Source organism: Acomys minous (assembly GCF_964271855.1).
Source record: "Acomys minous genome assembly, chromosome: 3".
NCBI classification, from domain to species: Eukaryota; Metazoa; Chordata; class Mammalia; order Rodentia; family Muridae; genus Acomys; species Acomys minous.
In genome coordinates, this window is record NC_140485.1 from 146,067,540 (window position 1) to 146,087,898 (window position 20,359).

General features: G+C 46.5%; 1 pseudogene across 1 annotated transcript in view; it reads left to right on the forward strand.

Annotated features, from left to right (window-relative positions):
* Positions 1-2,104: 2,104 nt before the first annotated feature.
* LOC311593847 (ERBB receptor feedback inhibitor 1-like) overlaps positions 2,105-20,359 on the forward strand; it is a 54,403-nt pseudogene continuing 36,148 nt past the window's right edge. The window contains exon 1 of the transcript in view: positions 2,105-2,156. The product of the transcript in view is annotated as an ERBB receptor feedback inhibitor 1-like (transcript). The remainder of the gene's footprint in view (positions 2,157-20,359) is intronic.

The window sequence follows — 20,359 nt, forward strand, 5'->3', positions numbered from 1 at the left end:
TGCAGAGCTGTGACATAGTGTTTGTCTTTGTAGTGTGTTGAAAGGTGAATTTAGTCACGTTAAAACTGTAAAGAATGTGTTGCAGAAAGCAACAAGACAAGCAGCACCAGCCATAGAAGGGGCTAGGGTGGGTATCTTTCATAAAATGTTACTGGACTGGAGACAAGGAAAATATATTATTATTTAAAATGAAAACGTAACATTTTGTCCCTGTTTGAGGCTGACTTGTGGTTTCTGACTCTGATGGCATCAGCTTCCTGTTCCTAGACTCTAAGTTCACCTCCTGCTCTGGGTTGTTTCCAGCTTTCCTAGATAGAGATCGGGGTACTAGGACTCCCTTAGTATAACGCCCTCATTAATTTTAATAAGAGCCAGAACTGAGAAAACTGTAGTGTTTATATCTGATTGATATGATGCTTCCTCTTCAAAGTGTATTCCAATAAAAATTATTTAAGTTCCAAGTAAATACATACTTACCAAAAGTGAACAATCCAAGGAGATGACACAGGCTCTAGGGTCCTCAATGTTTCCATGCTACTCCACAGATAAAGCGGTAGGTGAGGCATTTTTTATTTTTTGTTCAAAATCCTTGATTTAAAATTTAAAAATAATTAAAACCAAAAGTTTAATTTTACTGTTTTCAGAAGTTTAAATCATTCCATCTGTCAAACTACATACAAAGAAATTATTAGAATATTTTAAAAGTCAAAATTCACAAAAGGTCACTAAAATATCCCCCAAATATAAAGTAAGCTACTTAATGCCACCACCCATAATGTACTCTGACACAGTGTGCTCAATAGTATTGTTTTAAAAGTAAAAACTTTAACATGGGTCTAATAATGAAATCTTACTTTTGTTTCTCAAAGTTGATCAGAAATCTAATCACAGTGGCCACCAAGTGGACAAAGCCTGGTACTGCATCTCAATCTTTTCACTGCAGCTGTGGTTTACTGTGGGAGTCATGAAAAGATGTATCTGAGAGCTGAGTAATTAAATAACGCATGTTATGCAATTCATAAGTACACCAGCACTGCAGAATAGAGAAACTATCAACTAAGAACCTATCAAAGTTCAGGACTCAGATGAACGGCCTAAATGACCTTATAAGATAAACACACTTTAAATCAGTAGTTTCCTGATTGACAAACCTCTCTCTGCAAAACTAATTATATTGTGATTCATAACAGCAGGGAAATTACAGTTATGAAGTATCAACAAAAATAATTTTATGGTTGGAGGTCACCACAGCGTGAGGAACCATATTACAAGGCCACAACGTTAGGAATCTTGAGGACCACTGCTTCAAACCAACTGATCCTATAATAACATAATACAGATAATTATTAAATTATTCAAAATAGACAATAAGACACAAGGTCACAAATTCTATAAATGTTGAAATATCCCACATTAAGGAAAACGTCTGTGCTCACACAGCATTAGACATGGTAAGTATAGCACAAAACAGGGAGCCAGGTGCACTGCGGCCGCACCTGTTCCCAGGGCCGCACCTGTTCCCGCCGCCGCACCTGTTCCCGCCTCCGCACCTGTTCCCGCCTCCGCACCTGTTCCCGCCGCCGCACCTGTTCCCGCCCCCGCACCTGTTCCCGCCTCCGCACCTGTTCCCAGGGCCGCACCTGTTCCCGCCGCCGTACCTGTTCCAGCCGCCGCACCTGTTCCCGCCTCCGCACCTGTTCCCGCCGCTGCACCTGTTCCCGCCGCCGCACCTGTTCCCGCCGCAGTACCTGTTCCCGCCGCCGTACCTGTTCCAGCCGCCGCACCTGTTCCCGCCGCCGCACCTGTTCCGATGGGCCTCTTCAGAATCGTGTTGTTCAAGGCAGTGAGTCCTGTCTAGCCCATGAAGTAGATCTCCATGGCCAAAAGAATAATCACACAACAATATCTAATATGTAGTAGTGTTTCTAAGCACTTCATACAAATTAACTTATTAGTCTTCATAGTAATAAGCAACTGTGGTGGAGTGAATACTGTACAACAAGTGATACCAAATTCTCATTCCTAGACCTTGTATATGTTACCTTGTGATGACAGAGAGTCTTTGCAGATGTTATTAAAGCACTGGATATGGAAACTATACTAGATGGGTTTACGTGTAATTACAACTGTTTCTACAGGAAAAGGGGCAGAAGGAGGTAAGATATGCAAAGAAGAAAATACACACAGAAAGGAAGGTGATAAAAGGCGAGGGCAGAGGCTGCCCCTTGCTATAAGTCATCCTCCAACTTATTTTGTTCTGAAAAGTGGAGTTCTAATCAGTTAACTGAATGAAATAATGTCACTTTATAGAGTATTTCCTTTGAATGCCAATAACTTCACATTGTTTTACATAACTTATTTACACAATAGCCAAATTTTTTCAGTGATGCTGGAAAAAATTGTTATTGGTTTCTTTAATGAAATGTAGTTATTATAAAGTCACCAGATAAGATCTAATTTGCTTCACAGTACAATAACTTCTCTTCATTAATGATGTATTTATATGAGTGAAAATGTATTTGACCCAAAACTAAAGTACAAGTTTCTGGTTTCTTTGAATATGCAGTTGTGTCATGTAAATGTGTTTTTTGTTTTGGTCCCAAGTGTGGGATGTGGGAGTGTTTTTCCACCACTGAAAACAGACACATGAGAGGATGAATGATATTTTGCTGAAAGCTGTCTAGTGTGAGGGACATGGTTTTTGCCAGCAAGAATAAGTCATTAGATCTTAAGTAGAATCTAATTACTAGTCAACCTCCTTTAGAAAGGAAATTGAAATTTTCTACATTTAGTAATGGTATGTTCATGGTATATTAACTCCAAAACAATCAAAATACTTCACTAATTCTAAAGTCATATAAGAGTTAAAGTTGAGCAAGAACATAAGATTCATTTTCATTTTTATTTAATTTGCAATGGTGTTTTGCCTGCATGTATGTCTGTAGGCATAAGGTCAGTGTGTAATTCAAATGTTGGTTTTTGTACCCTCCATATCTGGTTTCAAACATTGTTCTGAGACTCTCCTGTCTCAATGCTGTGTAAACACTGCTCCCCAATTGTGCCCTGGTTAAGAAAGCAATTTATAGCCAATTGTTAAGCAGGGAGACAATAGGGCTGGACTTCCTGTGAGCTAGAGAAGGAGGAGTTGGAGGAAGGAGTAGGGGATTAAGCAAAATGCAAGCATCTCTGGGATATATGCTAGGAGGAAGCCAATTAGTTTAGAGGCTTAAGAATAGAGTAATAACTGCTCAGTTCTTGTGCTGTGAAGCTTGTTTAAATAATATAATGGGGTCGCAATTATTTGTGTGATAGCCAGGTTAAGAGAGAAACCAACATATTTATATAAAAATAACTATAACATATGTCTGTGTCAGATCCCTTGGAACTGGAGTTACAGACAGTTGGGAGCTGACATGTGGGTGCTGGGAATTGAGCCTGCATCCTCTAGAAGAGCAGCGAGTGTTCATAACCACTGAGCCATCTCTCTAGCCCAAGACTCAGTTTCTTATTACGGACATCTTTACATCTGCCTACCATGTACTTTCCATCAAAATGATTTATGATTTAGTTATTCTCTTCCCCTGGGATGCCAGCATAATGATGCCACATAAATCTCACACTAATTTCAGCTACACGTCTTTGCTCTTTGTGGAATGTAAAGGCAGCCTCCAGTTCATACAGAATACAAACATAATACCGAATTATGAGTTTAACGTAAAGATGTATCACATTGTTTTCATATTAAAAACTGTAATTCCAAATATTACTGTTTGGATCTCTGTATACATGCAAATTTCTTATAGAAGGTACAACATGAAAGTTAGTACTAGCCAGGTGTGGTGGGTGTGTCACACCTTGATCCTATCTAAAGCAACCTACAGATTCAATGCAATCCCCACCTAAATTCTAACACAATTCTTCACAGAAATTAAAAAGACAATTTTCAATTTCATATGGAACACAAAAAATCCAGGCTAGTTAAACAATTATGAAGGAGGAAAGATATGCTAGAGGTATCAGTGTCTCCCATCTGAGATTGTGCCACAGGGCTAAAGTGATAAAAACAGCATGAATTGATACAAAAACAGGCACTCTGATCAATAGAATCAAATTAGAGATCCAGGCATAAGGATTGTGTTGAATCTGTAAATTACTTTTGGTAGGATGGCCATTTTCACTACATTAATCTTACCAACCTATAAGCATAGGACTTTTTTTTTCTATCTTATGTATCCTCTTCAATTTTCTTTCTTCAGTGTCTTAATTTTTCTATTTCACAAGTCTTTCACTGGCTTGGTTAGAATTACCCTAATATATTTTTGATGCTACTGTGAAAACTATTATTTCCATATGAAGCTGAGAATTGATGTTTCAAGGTCTGTTAAGAATTGTTTAGGAATTTCGAGGGGGAATGTATTGAATCTGTAGATTGCTTTTGGTAAGATGGCCGTGTTAGCTATGTTGATCCTCATGATCCACGAGCATCGGAGATCTTTCCATCTTCTGATATCTTCTTCAATTTTTTCCCCCTCAGGTGCTTGAAGTTTTTTTCATACAAGTCTTTCACTTGCTTTGTTAGAGTTACACAAAGATACTTTGTATTATTTATGGCTATTGTGAAGGGTGTAGTTTCCCTAATTTCTTTCCTAGTCCAAGTTTGCCATTTGTATACAGGAGGGCTGCTGGTTTTTTAAAAAAATAAATCTTATATCCAACCATGTTTCTGAAGGTGTATATTAGCTGTAGGAATTCTCTGGTGGAATTTTGGGGGCCATTTATGTATATTATCATATCATCTGCAAATAGCAATACTTTGACTTCTTGACTAGTGCTACCACAAGATGTAGCTATCTCACTCCTGGGCATACACCTGAAAGATGTTCCACCATACAAGGACATTGCTCAACTATGTTCATATCATCTTTATTCACAATAGCTAGGATCTGGAAACAACCTAGATGTCCCTCAACTGAAGAATGGATAAAGAAACCGTGGTGCATTTACGCAATGGAATAGTACTCAGCTATTAGAAACAAGGAAATCTTGAAACTTGCCAGGAAAGGATGGAACTAGAAGAGATCATCCTTAGTGAGGTAACCCAGACCCATATGGTATATACACACATGGTATATACTCACTTATGAGTGGATATTAGCCCAACATTGATGTCCTCTGAGAGACTCCAGCCAGCAGGGGATCAGGACAGATGCTGGGGCTCACAGCCAGACTCTGGGTGGAATGCTGGGAGTCATATGGAAGAATGGGGTAGGCAGGATGGAAGGACCCAGAAGGGTCAGGAGCTCCACAAGGAGACCATCAAGGCCTGTGGATCTGGATGCAGGATGGCCTCCCCAAACTGATGCACCAACTATGGACGATGCATGCAGAGAACCTAGGCCCCTCTGTTCAGACAAGACCGATGGACATCTCATTCTCCATGGTTGGGGGCAAGGAGTGGGGACCGCCTCTGACATGAACTCAAGTGCCCAAAATTTGATCACTTCCCTGTGCAGGGAGGTCCTGTGGGCACACAGAGGAAGGGCAGGCAGGCCATAGAGATGAAACCTGGTAGGCTGTGGTCAGATGATGGAAGAGGTGCCCACCCCAGGGAAGCAGGGCAGAAGAGGGAGGGGGGGTCGGAAGGGTCGGAAGGGTAAGAAAAGAACAAGGGGATAACTGTCAGGATTAATATGAAGAAATTATAATAGATTTTTTAAAGAAAAAAAGAAAACTATTGTTTCCATGAATTTTCCTCAGTCTGTTTTTTTGTATCCTGTTACTTTGCTGAAAGTGTTTATCAGCTATAGAAGTTTTCTGGTGGAGTTTTTCGTATTCTAGCATCAATGAGGATAAGATAAGAAGATCATGAGTTTGAGGTCAGCATGAGCAACAGAGTAAAGCCATGTAAAACAAATAAAGGTAATGCTTTGGGCTTTAAAGTCAAACACAGGTGCTGGAGAGATGGCTTAGTATTTTAACAGTACATACTGATATTGCAGAAGACCAGAGTTCTATTCCTACCATATACCCCACAGCTCACAAATACATATCCAGGGAATCTAATGCACTCATTTGAACACACACACACACACACACACACACACACACACACACACACATCTAAAATCTAAGAAGTTTTCAAATTTGCTTAAATAGCTTTCCTGGCCAAGAGTCACATAAGTTGCCAACTGGCAATGAAATGATTTTCCATTCAAATCTGGCAGCAAAAGGATTTAAAAAGAAAGCCAGGGAAAGGGCAGAGGAAGTAATATGCTTCCTTCCTCAAAGGTAGTTTTTAGATTCTTTGGTGCCATGGAGAAAAGAATGTAAATTCTGTATGAGGACCTCAGTATTTATTTTTATCAAAAATAAAATGAGCGAAAAAATGCTCATTAACATCAGGGAAAAGGCATGTCCTTTTTATCACCTCTTTCTCATTTTGTGAAGTGCTTTTTGAAACCACCAGAATTTCTCCATTTGGGTACTCTCCTGCAAAGGAAGTGCATCTGGGCATTCTGGCTTGGGGAAGGGCATCACTTGACTTCAGTGAAACTATCAAAAGTTATTTCCTCAACACAAAAAAATAGAAACCATCTTCAAAATCTCATTTGCTATTTCCATCACTCTTGAGAGTCAAAGAAGAGAAACTGAGGCAATTTTGAATGGATTATATTTCATCTTCTCTGAGCAGAACCACAAGTAAACTTATTCTGATAATTTTTAACCAAGCCGAGAAGCTCGTAGGGATGGAGATGACGTATGCCTCCTCAGAAAACCAGACTCAAAGGCACTAAGGAGAATCTCTTGTATCTGTGAATATTGCTGAATTACCAAAAAGATTTTATGTAAGTTGTAAAATACACTAAAACGAGCCCATTTGTATCTTGTCAGCCAACAATATGTGGAGCACTGTCAACCTGGAAAACCGCTGGCCACACTGGACTGGGAATCAGATGGAGACCCACACTCTCCTTCCAGCCCGCATTGGAAATTCTTCACTCTTTAGCCTCCATGTCTCCTGCTGCTAGGAGTCTCAGCAAGAGTCAGCCGCCCCGCCTCCCACGCAAGCTTCTAAGCTTAGCCTGCCTTAGGTCTCTGGCTTGTCACAAAGATGCCCCCATCCATGGTATCTCTTCTCACTGTAGGCCCTTTGTCCTCCCACCTCTGCTGTCCCCAGGTCTGGACTCCACCTCCATCTTTCTCCCACCTTGTTCCCTCTCTTCAACCACTTCTGCTGTCTATCCTATTTCCCATTCTGCGTGGGAGTCAGCATCCTCCCTTGTTCTCCTTGTTACTTTTCTTCTTTGGGTCTATGGATTGTAGTGTGTTTATCTTGTACTATTTGGCTAAAACCCTCTGATAAGTGAGTATGTACCATGTGTGTCTTTCTGGGTCTACCTCACTCAGGATGCTCATTTCTAGTTCCATCCATTTGCCCGCAAATTTCATGATTTCCTTGTTTTTAGTAACTGAGTGGTATTCCATTGTGTAAATGTACCACAGTTTCTTTATCCATTCTTCAGTTGAGGGGCATCTAGGTTGTTTCCAGATTAGTGGAAAGAAAGGAACACCAACCCACCCACAAAACTTCAACCAAAAAACTTCAACATCTGCCTACAAGCTGTTCAGAGATAAAGATAGAGCAGAGATTGAGGGAATGTCCAACCAATGCCTGGACCAATCTGAGGCCATCCCCTGACACTATTAATGATATGCTATGCTCACAGACAGAGCCTAGTACAGCTGCCCTTTAGGCTCCACCCAGCAGCAGAACAAAACAGATGCTGAGACTCACAGCCAAATATTGGACAAAGCATAGGGAGTCTTGTGGGAAGGTGATGGGAAGGATAGAAGGATACTGAGGTGACAGGAGTTCCACAAGACCAACAGAGCCAACTAACCAGGGCCAGGGGCGGGGTCCTGTAGAGACTGTGGCACGAACCAAGGAGTCTGCACGACCTGGACCTAGGGCCCCTACACAAATGTAGCCGATGGGCAGCCCAGGCTTCATGGGGGTCCCCTAGTAAGAGGATTAGGGGATGTCCCTGACATGGACTTTGTTGTCTGCTTTTTGATCACTTCCCCCTGGCAGGGCTGCCTCAACAGGCCTCAGGGAAAGAGGATATGCTTAGTTCTGATACAACTTGATGTGCTGGAGTGAGTTGGCCAGGGAGACTCTCCTTTTCAGAGGAGTAGAAGAGGGAGGGTGAGAATGGGAGGAGAGAATACAATAGTAATTGATTTTTTTAAATTTCCTGACACAAAACATACAAGAAATCTGGGGTACTATGAAAAGATGTAACCTAAGAAGTTTAAATCATACTTCAAACCCCACACATTAATAATAGAAGACTTCAACACTCCTCTCTCACCAATGGACAGGTCATCAAGACAGAAACTAAACAGAGAGATAATAAAACTAACCAATGTTTTAAATCAAATGAACCTAACAGACATCTACAGAACATTCCATCTAAACACAAAGGATTTACCTTCTTCTCAGCACCTCATGGAACCCTCTGCAAAATTGACCACATAGTCAGCAGAGAAAGGAGGAAGGGAAGAAAGACAGACACTGGAAAGATCTCATACTAGCAATTTAAAAACACCTGAAAGCTCTAGAACAAAAAGAAGCAAATGCTCCTAAGAAGAGTAGATGACAGGAAATAATCTCAGGGCTGAAATCAATAAATTATAAACAAAGAGAGCAATACAAAAATTAAAGAAAATAAAGAGCTGGTTCTTTGAGAAAATCAATAAGATAGAAAAGCCTTTAGCCAAACTAATCAAAAGGCAAATGGATAGTATCCAAATTAACAAAATTAGAAATGAAAAGGGGAACATAACAACAGACACTGAAAAAATCCAAGGAATCATTAGGTCTTTCTTCAAAAACCTGTACTCCACAAAACTGGAAAATCTAAACTAAATGGATGATTTTTTTGGTAGATAAATTAAGATGAGATAAACAATTTAAATTGTCCTGTAACCCCTAAGGAAATAGAAGCAGTCACTAAAGTCTCCCAAACAACAACAACAAAAAAAAAAAAACCCAGGGATAGACGGTTTCAGTGCAGAATTGGACCAGACTTTCAAAGATCTAATATCAACACTCCTCAAACTATTCCACAAAACAGGAACAGAGGAACATTACCAAACTCATTCTACAAAGCCAGTCACCCTAATACCTAAACCACACAAAGACTCAACAAAGAAAGAGAATTTCAGACCAATCTCCCTTATGAACATTGGTGCAAAAATACTCAATAAAATGCTCACAAACTGAATTCAAAAACATCATCCACAATGATCAAGTAGGCTTCGTCCCAGGGATGCAGGGGTGGTTCAATATACGAAAATTCAACAATGTAATCTACTGTATAAACAAACTGAAAGAAAAAAACCAACATGATCATCTCATTAGATACTGAAAAAGCCTTTGACAAAATCCAACACCCCACAGAGTTTATGTGCATGACCCTGACTGAGACTCCTAGCAGCAAGGTTAAGGAGCCTGAAGTAGTCACTTCTGTACCCAGGTGGGACCCCTGGTGGAGCTGGGGAAGTTTTATGGAAGACTGGGAGGAAGAATAGAGGGAGCAAGAGAGGTCAAGGACACCACGAGAAGACCTATAGAGTAAACTAAACTGGGCCCATGGGGGCTCACAGGGACGGAACCACCAACCAAAGAACATGCATGGGCTGGACCTAGACCCCTACACATATGTATCAGATGCTCAGCTTAGTCACCATGTGGGTTCCCTAGCAATGGGAGTAGAGTTTGTCTCTGACTCTGTTGTCTGCCTCTGGATCCCTTTCCCCTAGCTGGGTGGCTTTGTCGGTCCTCAGTGGGAGAGGATGTGCTTAGTTCTGCTGGGACTTGAGGTACCAGGGTTAGTTGGCATCCCCTTGGAGGCGTCCTCTTCTCTGAGAAGGAGAGGGGGAAATAGCGTGATGGGAGTGTGAGGGTGAGACTGGGAGGAGGCGAGGGAGGGGGCTGAAATCAGGCTGTAAAGTGATTAAACAAATTTAATGTTTTTCTATGTTCTGGAAAGCTTACCATAATTCTAAATAATTCCAGACAACATTCTTTTATGTGACACTGAATTAATCAATGTCCATCCCCAGTTTTATGGACAATACATTTTGGACAGGTATTTTGCCACCAAAGAAAAACAGTTACAAGTATATACTTTCTTAGAGTCCTTGGCCTAGTTTTCTTTTTGTTGCTTTGATTAAAAACACTGACTAAAAACGACCTGGGGTGGAAACGGTTTCTTTGGCTTACAGGTCCCAGTCCCTCAGTAAGGAAAACCAAGGAGGACCATAGTGGCAGGAAGGAAGCTGTGAGCAGAGGACACTTCACTGGCTTGCTCCCGGGCTTACATTCATTCAGCTATACCCTGGACAACACAGACCCTCCTCCCAGGTGTTGTACCATCTGGAGTGAGCTCATCTCTCCATCAATTAGCAATCAGGGAAAGGCCGCACAGACATGCTGGTGGGGCAGTCTTGTGGGGCAATTCTCCCACTGAGGTACCCTCTTCCCAGATGTCTCTATATGTAAGAAGTTATCAAAAATTAACCATCGTAAGCTCTTATTTTAAGACTTATTTAGCAGGTATACGTAATCAAACTAAATCTACATTGATTTTGTTTTGTTTAAAAGTACGCTTTATTGCATTTAGTATCATCATTTAATTTCCATTTGATAAACAGCTTAAAATAGAAACCTCACATTAAAAACATCCCTCAAAACTTATATGATATACTGCAACCTGGAATATTTTAAAAGAAAATTACCTAAATAAAAGACTTTTTTTAATAGCTAGACAAGAGAGTGTATTTGTGAAAAGAAAGCTGTAGGAAATGAAATAAAAAGAATGAACTCTGTTATAATTGCAAATTATGTTTCCAAAAGTTTTGTGGTCATGATGCTGAAATAATGATTAGATGGTTTCAATGAAGTACTGGAATTGTTAACTTAATGGAATTATGCTTCTCACTGCCAGCTTTGCTCTAACGTCACATCTTATATTGCATTAGCTATCTTAATACACAAAGAGGAAGTGCTGCCACTGATTGTTGAAGCTGTTAAAAGACAATATCATGTAATTTAAACATCATTTTTACAAGACTCTATTAGCAACCAACACAGTTACTTCTCTCTACGTACTAGAGAGCATTAAACTGCCATTGTACTAGAGAACAAAAAATAAAATAAAATAATTTAAAAAAATACCACTCCTCCTGGATACCTTGAGTAATGAGGCGCGAAACAATGTTGCCAGACTTTGGTTGTGTTTTTTAATGTGTCCACTTGATGGAAACCATCTTTTTTTTTTTTTTTTTTTACATTTTAAGCCAACAAAATCAAATTAATTCCAAAAATTGCTCCCTGGGAACAACTGGGAGCACTAGGCACGATTTTCCTCAAAACTGGAGATTTTTAAGAAAATGGGTCATATCTACAAATCTTCTGATTTCAATGTGTTCTGTAAATAAATTAGAACATAAGGAGACACCCCATGAAGCCTCCTGAGGGAGGCTCCTCCACCCTTCAGCTGCTCCCTCAGAGGGAAGCCCTAGGTGCCACAGCAAGTGACTTTTCTTGAGTAATATCCTTTTGCAATGTTCCGTGTTGAAAAATGTATCATACATGCCACTCTGGCTCACAACTGTCTGTAACTCCAGTTCCAAGAGCTCTCACAACCACTTCTGGAACTGGTAAACACACACACACAGACACACACATACACACGTTAAACAGCTCACAAGTGCCTATAATTCCAGCCCCAAGGAAGAAGCCATCCTATTCTGGCCTCCGTGAGCACTCACATGCATGCAGAGACACAAACTTAGACCTATATCCATACACACGCATTAAATAAACAAAACAACAATAACTTAGGTGTGATGGGTATGACTATGGTACCAGCATTTGAAGAGCTGAAGCAAAAGGACCCTAAGTCACAGCTACATGGTGAGATTCTGAAAAGAAAGCAAACAAGAAAGAAAGACCCCAAAGAAAATTAAAAGTAAATATAAAAACAGGCCCTAGTAAGAAAATAGCTTTAATAATCTAATAGTTTACCTTCCATTTCTTTTTCAAAAAAGGAGGTTAAATGACATTTAATAAAATTTCAAAAATATCAACATAAAAATTTAAATATTTATGCTAATAAGTGTGTATTTTTTTAATTTCCTATAGTTTAGTGGATTTCTCTGTGTGTGTGTGTCTGGGGGGTTGCTGTGTATGAGTGTGCATGTGGCATCAGGGGTGGATGCGTGTTTTCAGAAGAAAGCATGCTAAAAATCCCTTTTTTATTTCCCTTCGTTTTTTTGAGTCAGAGTTTCTCTGTGTAGCCTTGGCTGTTGTCCTGAAACTCTCTCTGTAGACAAGGGCAAGGCTGGCCTTGAACTCACAAAGATCAGCTTGTCTCTGCTTCCCCAGTGCTAGGATGAAAGTGTGTGTCATCACTGTGCAGCTTAAAAATCTTAATAAAATAAAATTCTTTTCCTGTGGGATTCAATAATTCTGGCATTTAACATAACTTTTTTAAAATTTTGAGGCATCATCTACTTTACTTATGTTCAATCAATTTGCATTTGAGAACACAGGCCACCGAAGCATAGATGTCATGAATTCCACAATTAAAATGTCAATCAACATGATGCTATCTCAGTACGTTCACTGTGGTTGTGAAATGTGAAACCTCTTAGGAAATATACTTCCCTCAAGAATATGAGAACTGTACATTTGTCTAAAACTCTTACAATATACTTTTTTTTAAAGATTTATTTATTTATTATTATGTATACAGTGCTCTGCCTGCATGTACACCTGCAGGCCAGAAGAGGGCATTAGATCACGTCATAGATGGCTGTGAGCCACCATGTGGTTGCTGGGAATTGAACTCAGGACCTCTGGAAGAACAGACAGCGCTCTTAACTGCTGAGCCATCTTTCCAGCCCCACAATATACTTTCAAAGAGAAAGATGCAGCCAAACATGTAGAAACTAACCTTCATCTAAAATTAATTCATGAATCAAGCAGCCCAAATACATGAATATGGTAAATAGACAGATGATGATAGATGATAGATGATAGATAGATAGATGATAGATAGATAGATAGATAGATAGATGATAGATAGATAGATAGAAAATGATAGATAGGTAGATAGAGAGATAACAGAGAGATAGATAGATGATAGAGATTCATGTAGATCCTTCATTAATAAAACAAAGCAATCCCCCTGCATCATCTCTGTCAGCCCCCTGCTCTAAATGAAGGAAGCAAGGAGAAGGCTGCAATCAAACAGAAGGCAGGGCAGAGCTCTCTGGGTATAATGGTGACAAATACAAGGTCTGTCCGTGGGGTCAACCTTTCTATCCTCATAGCTGAATGACAAACTGTCACTTGAGAAAGGAGCTTTAAATGCTATCTGTAGGCTTTGGTCTTCTACAAGCCTACTTTACTTGGGCTTCTTTAATGCCTACACCTCCCTTCCAACCCATCTGCCCTAGACAGGAGAGAAAAGAGGCTAATGGGACAGGAGCAGTAGACCTTTTTAGACTCAGTTCCTTGGAGCAATTCCACTCTTGGTCACCAGGACTCCAGAAGACATGTTGAACAGCCAACCAGAAATTCAGCAAAGGGGACCGCAACTGCAGCAGCCGGAATCTGGAACCTCGAAGCTTTCTCTGGAGTATTTCTCTCTAGGAGCATCTCCAAGGCGAGCAATGAACAGCCAAATGATGCAAAAACCAAAAGACAGGCCTCTGGTTTGGGGCTCATTTTATCTCCTCTCAGAGTCTGTATTAAGATGTTTACCAGCTGGGAAAGATCATGCCACAGAAAGAGGCAGGGCCTCTTCTAGCAGACAACCATCATGTGCCCTCTCAAAAGTCTGTTTCCAGTGGACAAACATCACACAGTCTCACACAAATCTGTTTCACATCCCACACTTGGGGTCAAAACAAAAACATGTTTACATCCACTACAACTATCCCTTAATTAAAGAAGAAAAATCCATATGATGTGATGCAGGAGTATTGCATAAGCCAACTTCGGGCTACCCTCATTAATTAAACCAAAAGAGAACTGTTTTCTTATCCAAAAAAATGGTAATCAAGATTTTCTTTCACAAATGTGAAGTTAAGTTATACTGGCATTTTAAAAAATCGTTCTTGGGAGGGATGAGGAGGACAGAGGGAGGGATGAGGAGGACAGAGGGAGGGATGAGGAGGACAGAGGGAGGGATGAGGAGGACAGAGGGAGGGATGAGGAGGACAGAGGGAGGGATGAGGAGGACAGAGGGAGGGATGAGGAGGAGAGAGGGAGGGATGAGGAGGAGAAGGGAGGGATGAGGAGGACAGAGGGAGGGATGAGGAGGACAGAGGGAGGGATGAGGAGGACAGAGGAAGGGATGAGGACAGAGGGAGGGATGAGGAGGACAGAGGGAGGGATGAGGAGGACAGAGGGAGGGATGAGGAGGACAGAGGGAGGGATGAGGAGGACAGAGGGAGGGATGAGGAGGACAGAGGGAGGGATGAGGAGGACAGAGGGAGGGATGAGGACAGAGGGAGGGATGAGGAGGACAAAGGGAGGGATGAGGAGGACAGAGGGAGGGATGAGGACAGAGGGAGGGATGAGGAGGACAGAGGGAGGGATGAGGAGGACAGAGGGAGGGAGGAGGACAGAGAGAGGGATGAGGAGGACAGAGGGAGGGATGAGGACAGAGGGAGGGATGAGGAGGACAGAGGGAGGGAGGAGGACAGAGAGAGGGATGAGGAGGACAGAGGGAGGGATGAGGACAGAGGGAGGGATGAGGAGGAGAGAGGGAGGGATGAGGAGGACAGAGGGAGGGATGAGGAGGACAGAGGGAGGGATGAGGAGGACAGAGGGAGGGATGAGGAGGACAGAGGGAGGGATGAGGACAGAGAGAGGGATGAGGAGGACAGAGGGAGGGATGAGGACAGAGGGAGGGATGAGGAGGAGAGAGGGAGGGATGAGGACAGAGGGAGGGATGAGGAGGACAGAGGGAGGGATGAGGAGGACAGAGGGAGGGATGAGGACAGAGGGAGGGATGAGGACAGAGGGAGGGATGAGGACAGAGGGAGGGATGAGGAGGACAGAGGGAGGGATGAGGAGGACAGAGGGAGGGATGAGGACAGAGGGAGGGATGAGGACAGAGGGAGGGATGAGGACAGAGGGAGGGATGAGGAGGACAGAGGGAGGGATGAGGAGGACAGAGGGAGGGATGAGGAGGAGAGAGGGAGGGATGAGGAGGACAGAGGGAGGGATGAGGAGGAGAGAGGGAGGGATGAGGAGGACAGAGGGAGGGATGAGGAGGAGAGAGGGAGGGATGAGGAGGACAGAGGGAGGGATGAGGACAGAGAGAGGGATGAGGAGGACAGAGGGAGGGATGAGGACAGAGGGAGGGATGAGGAGGACAGAGGGAGGGATGAGGACAGAGGGAGGGATGAGGAGGACAGAGGGAGGGATGAGGAGGACAGAGGGAGGGATGAGGAGGAGAGAGGGAGGGATGAGGAGGACAGAGGGAGGGATGAGGAGGAGAGAGGAAGGGATGAGGAGGACAGAGGGAGGGATGAGGACAGAGGGAGGGATGAGGAGGACAGAGGGAGGGATGAGGAGGACAGAAGGGAGGGATGAGGAGGACAGAGGGAGGGATGAGGAGGAGAGAGGGAGGGATGAGGAGGACAGAGGGAGGGATGAGGAGGACAGAGGGAGGGATGAGGAGGAGAGAGGGAGGGATGAGGACAGAGGGAGGGATGAGGAGGACAGAGGGAGGGATGAGGAGGACAGAGGGAGGGATGAGGAGGAGAGAGGAAGGGATGAGGAGGACAGAGGGAGGGATGAGGAGGACAGAGGGAGGGATGAGGACAGAGGGAGGGATGAGGAGGACAGAGGGAGGGATGAGGAGGAGAGAGGGAGGGATGAGGAGGACAGAGGGAGGGATGAGGACAGAGGGAGGGATGAGGAGGACAGAGGGAGGGATGAGGAGGACAGAGGGAGGGATGAGGAGGACAGAGGGAGGGATGAGGAGGACAGAGGGAGGGATGAGGAGGAGAGAGGAAGGGATGAGGAGGACAGAGGGAGGGATGAAGAGGACAGAGGGAGGGATGAGGAGGACAGAGGGAGGGATGAGGAGGACAGAGGGAGGGATGAGGAGGAGAGAGGAAGGGATGAGGAGGACAGAGGGAGGGATGAGGAGGACAGAGGGAGGGATGAGGAGGACAGAGGGAGGGATGAGGAGGAGAGAGGGAGGGATGAGGAGGACAGAGAGAGGGATGAGGAGGAGAGAGGAAGGGATGAGGAGGACAGAGGGAGGGATGAGGACAGAGGGAGGGATGAGGAGGACAGAGGGAGGGATGAGGACAGAGGGAGGGATGAGGAGGACAGAAGGGAGGGATGAGGAGGACAGAGGGAGGGATGAGGAGGACAGAGGGAGGGATGAGGAGGAGAGAGGAAGGGATGAGGAGGACAGAGGGAGGGATGAAGAGGACAGAGGGAGGGATGAGGAGGACAGAGGGAGGGATGAGGAGGACAGAGGGAGGGATGAGCAGGACAGAGGGAGGGATGAGGAGGACAGAGGGAGGGATGAGGAGAGAGGGAGGGATGAGGAGGACAGAGGGAGGGATGAGGAGGAGAGAGGGAGGGATGAGGAGGACAGAGGGAGGGATGAGGAGGAGAGAGGAAGGGATGAGGAGGACAGAGGGAGGGATGAAGAGGACAGAGGGAGGGAGGAGGACAGAGGGGGGATGAGGAGGACAGAGGGAGGGATGAGGAGGACAGAAGGGAGGGATGAGGAGGACAGAGGGAGGGATGAGGAGGAGAGAGGGAGGGATGAGGAGGACAGAGGGAGGGATGAGGAGGACAGAGGGAGGGAGGAGGACAGAGGGAGGGATGAGGAGGACAGAGGGAGGGATGAGGAGGAGAGAGGAAGGGATGAGGAGGACAGAGGGAGGGATGAAGAGGACAGAGGGAGGGATGAGGAGGACAGAGGGAGGGATGAGGAGGAGAGAGGGAGGGATGAGGAGGACAGAGGGAGGGATGAGGAGGAGAGAGGGAGGGATGAGGAGGAGAGAGGGAGGGATGAGGAGGACAGAGGGAGGGATGAAGAGGACAGAGGGAGGGATGAGGAGGACAGAGGGAGGGATGAGGAGGAGAGAGGGAGGGATGAGGAGGAGAGAGGGAGGGAAGAGGACAGAGGGAGGGATGAGGAGGACAGAGGGAGGGATGAAGAGGACAGAGGGAGGGATGAGGAGGACAGAGGGAGGGATGAGGAGGACAGAGGGAGGGATGAGGAGGACAGAGGGAGGGATGAGGAGGACAGAGGGAGGGATGAAGAGGACAGAGGGAGGGATGAGGAGGACAGAGGGAGGGATGAGGAGGACAGAGGGAGGGATGAAGAGGACAGAGGGAGGGATGAGGAGGACAGAGGGAGGGATGAGGAGGACAGAGGGAGGGATGAGGAGGACAGAGAGGGAGGGATGAGGAGGACAGAGGGAGGGATGAGGAGGACAGAGAGGGAGGGATGAGGAGGACAGAGAGAGGGATGAGGAGGACAGAGGGAGGGATGAGGAGGAGAGAGGGAGGGATGAGGAGGACAGAGGGAGGGATGAGGAGGAGAGAGGGAGGGATGAGAGGAGAGAGGGAGGGATGAGGAGGACAGAGGGAGGGATGAAGAGGACAGAGGGAGGGATGAGGAGGACAGAGGGAGGGATGAGGAGGACAGAGGGAGGGATGAGGAGGACAGAGGGAGGGATGAGGAGGAGAGAGGGAGGGATGAGGAGGAGAGAGGGAGGGAAGAGGACAGAGGGAGGGATGAGGAGGACAGAGGGAGGGATGAGAGGACAGAGGGAGGGATGAGGAGGACAGAGGGAGGGATGAGGAGGACAGAGGGAGGGATGAGGAGGACAGAGGGAGGGATGAGGAGGACAGAGGGAGGGATGAAGAGGACAGAGGGAGGGATGAGGAGGACAGAGGGAGGGATGAGGAGGACAGAGGGAGGGATGAAGAGGACAGAGGGAGGGATGAGGAGGACAGAGGGAGGGATGAGGAGGACAGAGGGAGGGATGAGGAGGACAGAGAGGGAGGGATGAGGAGGACAGAGGGAGGGATGAGGAGGACAGAGAGGGAGGGATGAGGAGGACAGAGGGAGGGATGAGGAGGAGAGAGGGAGGGATGAGGAGGACAGAGGGAGGGATGAGGAGGACAGAGGGAGGGATGAGGAGGACAGAGGGAGGGATGAGGAGGACAGAGGGAGGGATGAGGAGGACAGAGGGAGGGATGAGGAGGACAGAGGGAGGGATGAGGAGGACAGAGGGAGGGATGAGGGCAGAGGGAGGGATGAGGAGGACAGAGGGAGGGATGAGGAGGACAGAGGGAGGGATGAGGAGGACAGAGAGGGAGGGATGAGGAGGACAGAGGGAGGGATGAGGAGGACAGAGGGAGGGATGAGGAGGACAGAGAGGGAGGGATGAGGAGGACAGAGGGAGGGATGAGGAGGACAGAGGGTGGGATGAGGAGGACAGAGGGAGGGATGAGGAGGACAGAGGGAGGGATGAGGAGGACAGAGGGAGGGATGAGGAGGACAGAGGGAGGGATGAGGAGGACAGAGGGAGGGATGAGGAGGACAGAGGGAGGGATGAGGAGGACAGAGGGAGGGATGAGGAGGACAGAGGGAGGGATGAGGAGGACAGAGGGAGGGATGAGGAGGACAGAGGGAGGGATGAGGAGGACAGAGGGAGGGATGAGGAGGACAGAGGGAGGGATGAGGAGGACAGAGGGAGGGATGAGGAGGACAGAGGGAGGGATGAGGAGGAGAGAGGGAGGGATGAGGAGGACAGAGGGAGGGATGAGGAGGACAGAGGGAGGGATGAGCAGGACAGAGGGAGGGATGAGGAGGACAGAGGGAGGGATGAGGAGGAGAGAGGGAGGGATGAGGAGGACAGAGGGAGGGAAGAGGAGGACAGAGGGAGGGATGAGGAGGAGAGTGGAGGGATGAGGAGGACAGAGGGAGGGATGAGGAGGACAGAGGGAGGGATGAGGAGGACAGAGGGAGGGATGAGGAGGAGAGAGGGAGGGATGAGGAGGAGAGAGGGAGGGATGAGGAGGACAGAGGGAGGGATGAGGAGGACAAAGGGAGGGAGGAGGAGAAGCGAGGGAGGGATGAGGAGGACAGAGGGAGGGATGAGGAGGACAGAGGGAGGGAGGAGGACAGAGAGAGGGATGAGGAGGACAGATGGAGGGATGAGGAGGACAGAGGGAGGGATGAGGAGGACAGAAGGAGGGATGAGGACAGAGGGAGGGATGAGGAGGACAGAGGGAGGGATGAGGAGGACAGAGGGAGGGATGAAGAGGACACAGGGAGGGATGAGAAGGACACAGGGAGGGATGAGAAGGACACAGGGAGGGATGAGAAGGAGAGAGGGAGGGATGAGGAGGACAGAGGAAGGGATGAGGAAGGAGAGAGGGAGGGATGAGGAGGACAGAGGGAGGGATGAGGAGGACAGAGGGAGGGATGAGGAGGACAGAGGGAGGGATGAGGAGGAGAGAGGGAGGAATGAGGAGGACAGAGGGAGGGATGAGGAGGACAGAGGGAGGGATGAGGAGAAGAGAGGGAGGGATGAGCAGGACAGAGGGAGGGATGAGGAGGACAGAGGGAGGGATGAGGAGGACAGAGGGAGGGATGAGGAGGAGAGAGGGAGGGATGAGAAGGAGAGAGGGAGGGATGAGGAGGAGAGAGGGAGGGAGGAGGACAGAGAGAGGGATGAGGAGGACAGAGGGAGGGATGAGGAGGACAGAGAGAGGGATGAGGAGGACAGAGGGAGGGATGAGGAGGACAGAGGGAGGGATGAGAAGGAGAGAGGGAGGGATGAGAAGGAGAGAGGGAGGGATGAGGAGGACAGAGGGAGGGATGAGGAGGACAGAGGGAGGGAGGAGGACAGAGAGAGGGATAAGGAGGACAGAGGGAGGGATGAGGAGGACAGAGGGAGGGATGAGAAGGACAGAGGGAGGGATGAGGAGGACAGAGGGAGGGATGAGGAGGACAGAGGGAGGGATGAGGAGGACAGAGGGAGGGATGAGGAGGACAGAGGGAGGGATGAGGAGGACAGAGGGAGGGATGAGGAGGACAGAGGGAGGGATGAGGAGGACAGAGGGAGGGATGAGGAGGACAGAGGGAGGGAGGAGGACAGAGAGAGGGATGAGGAGGACAGAGGGAGGGATGAGGAGGACAGAGGGAGGGATGAGGAGGACAGAGCGAGGGATGAGGAGGACAGAGGGAGGGATGAGGAGGACAGAGGGAGGCATGAGGAGGACAGAGGG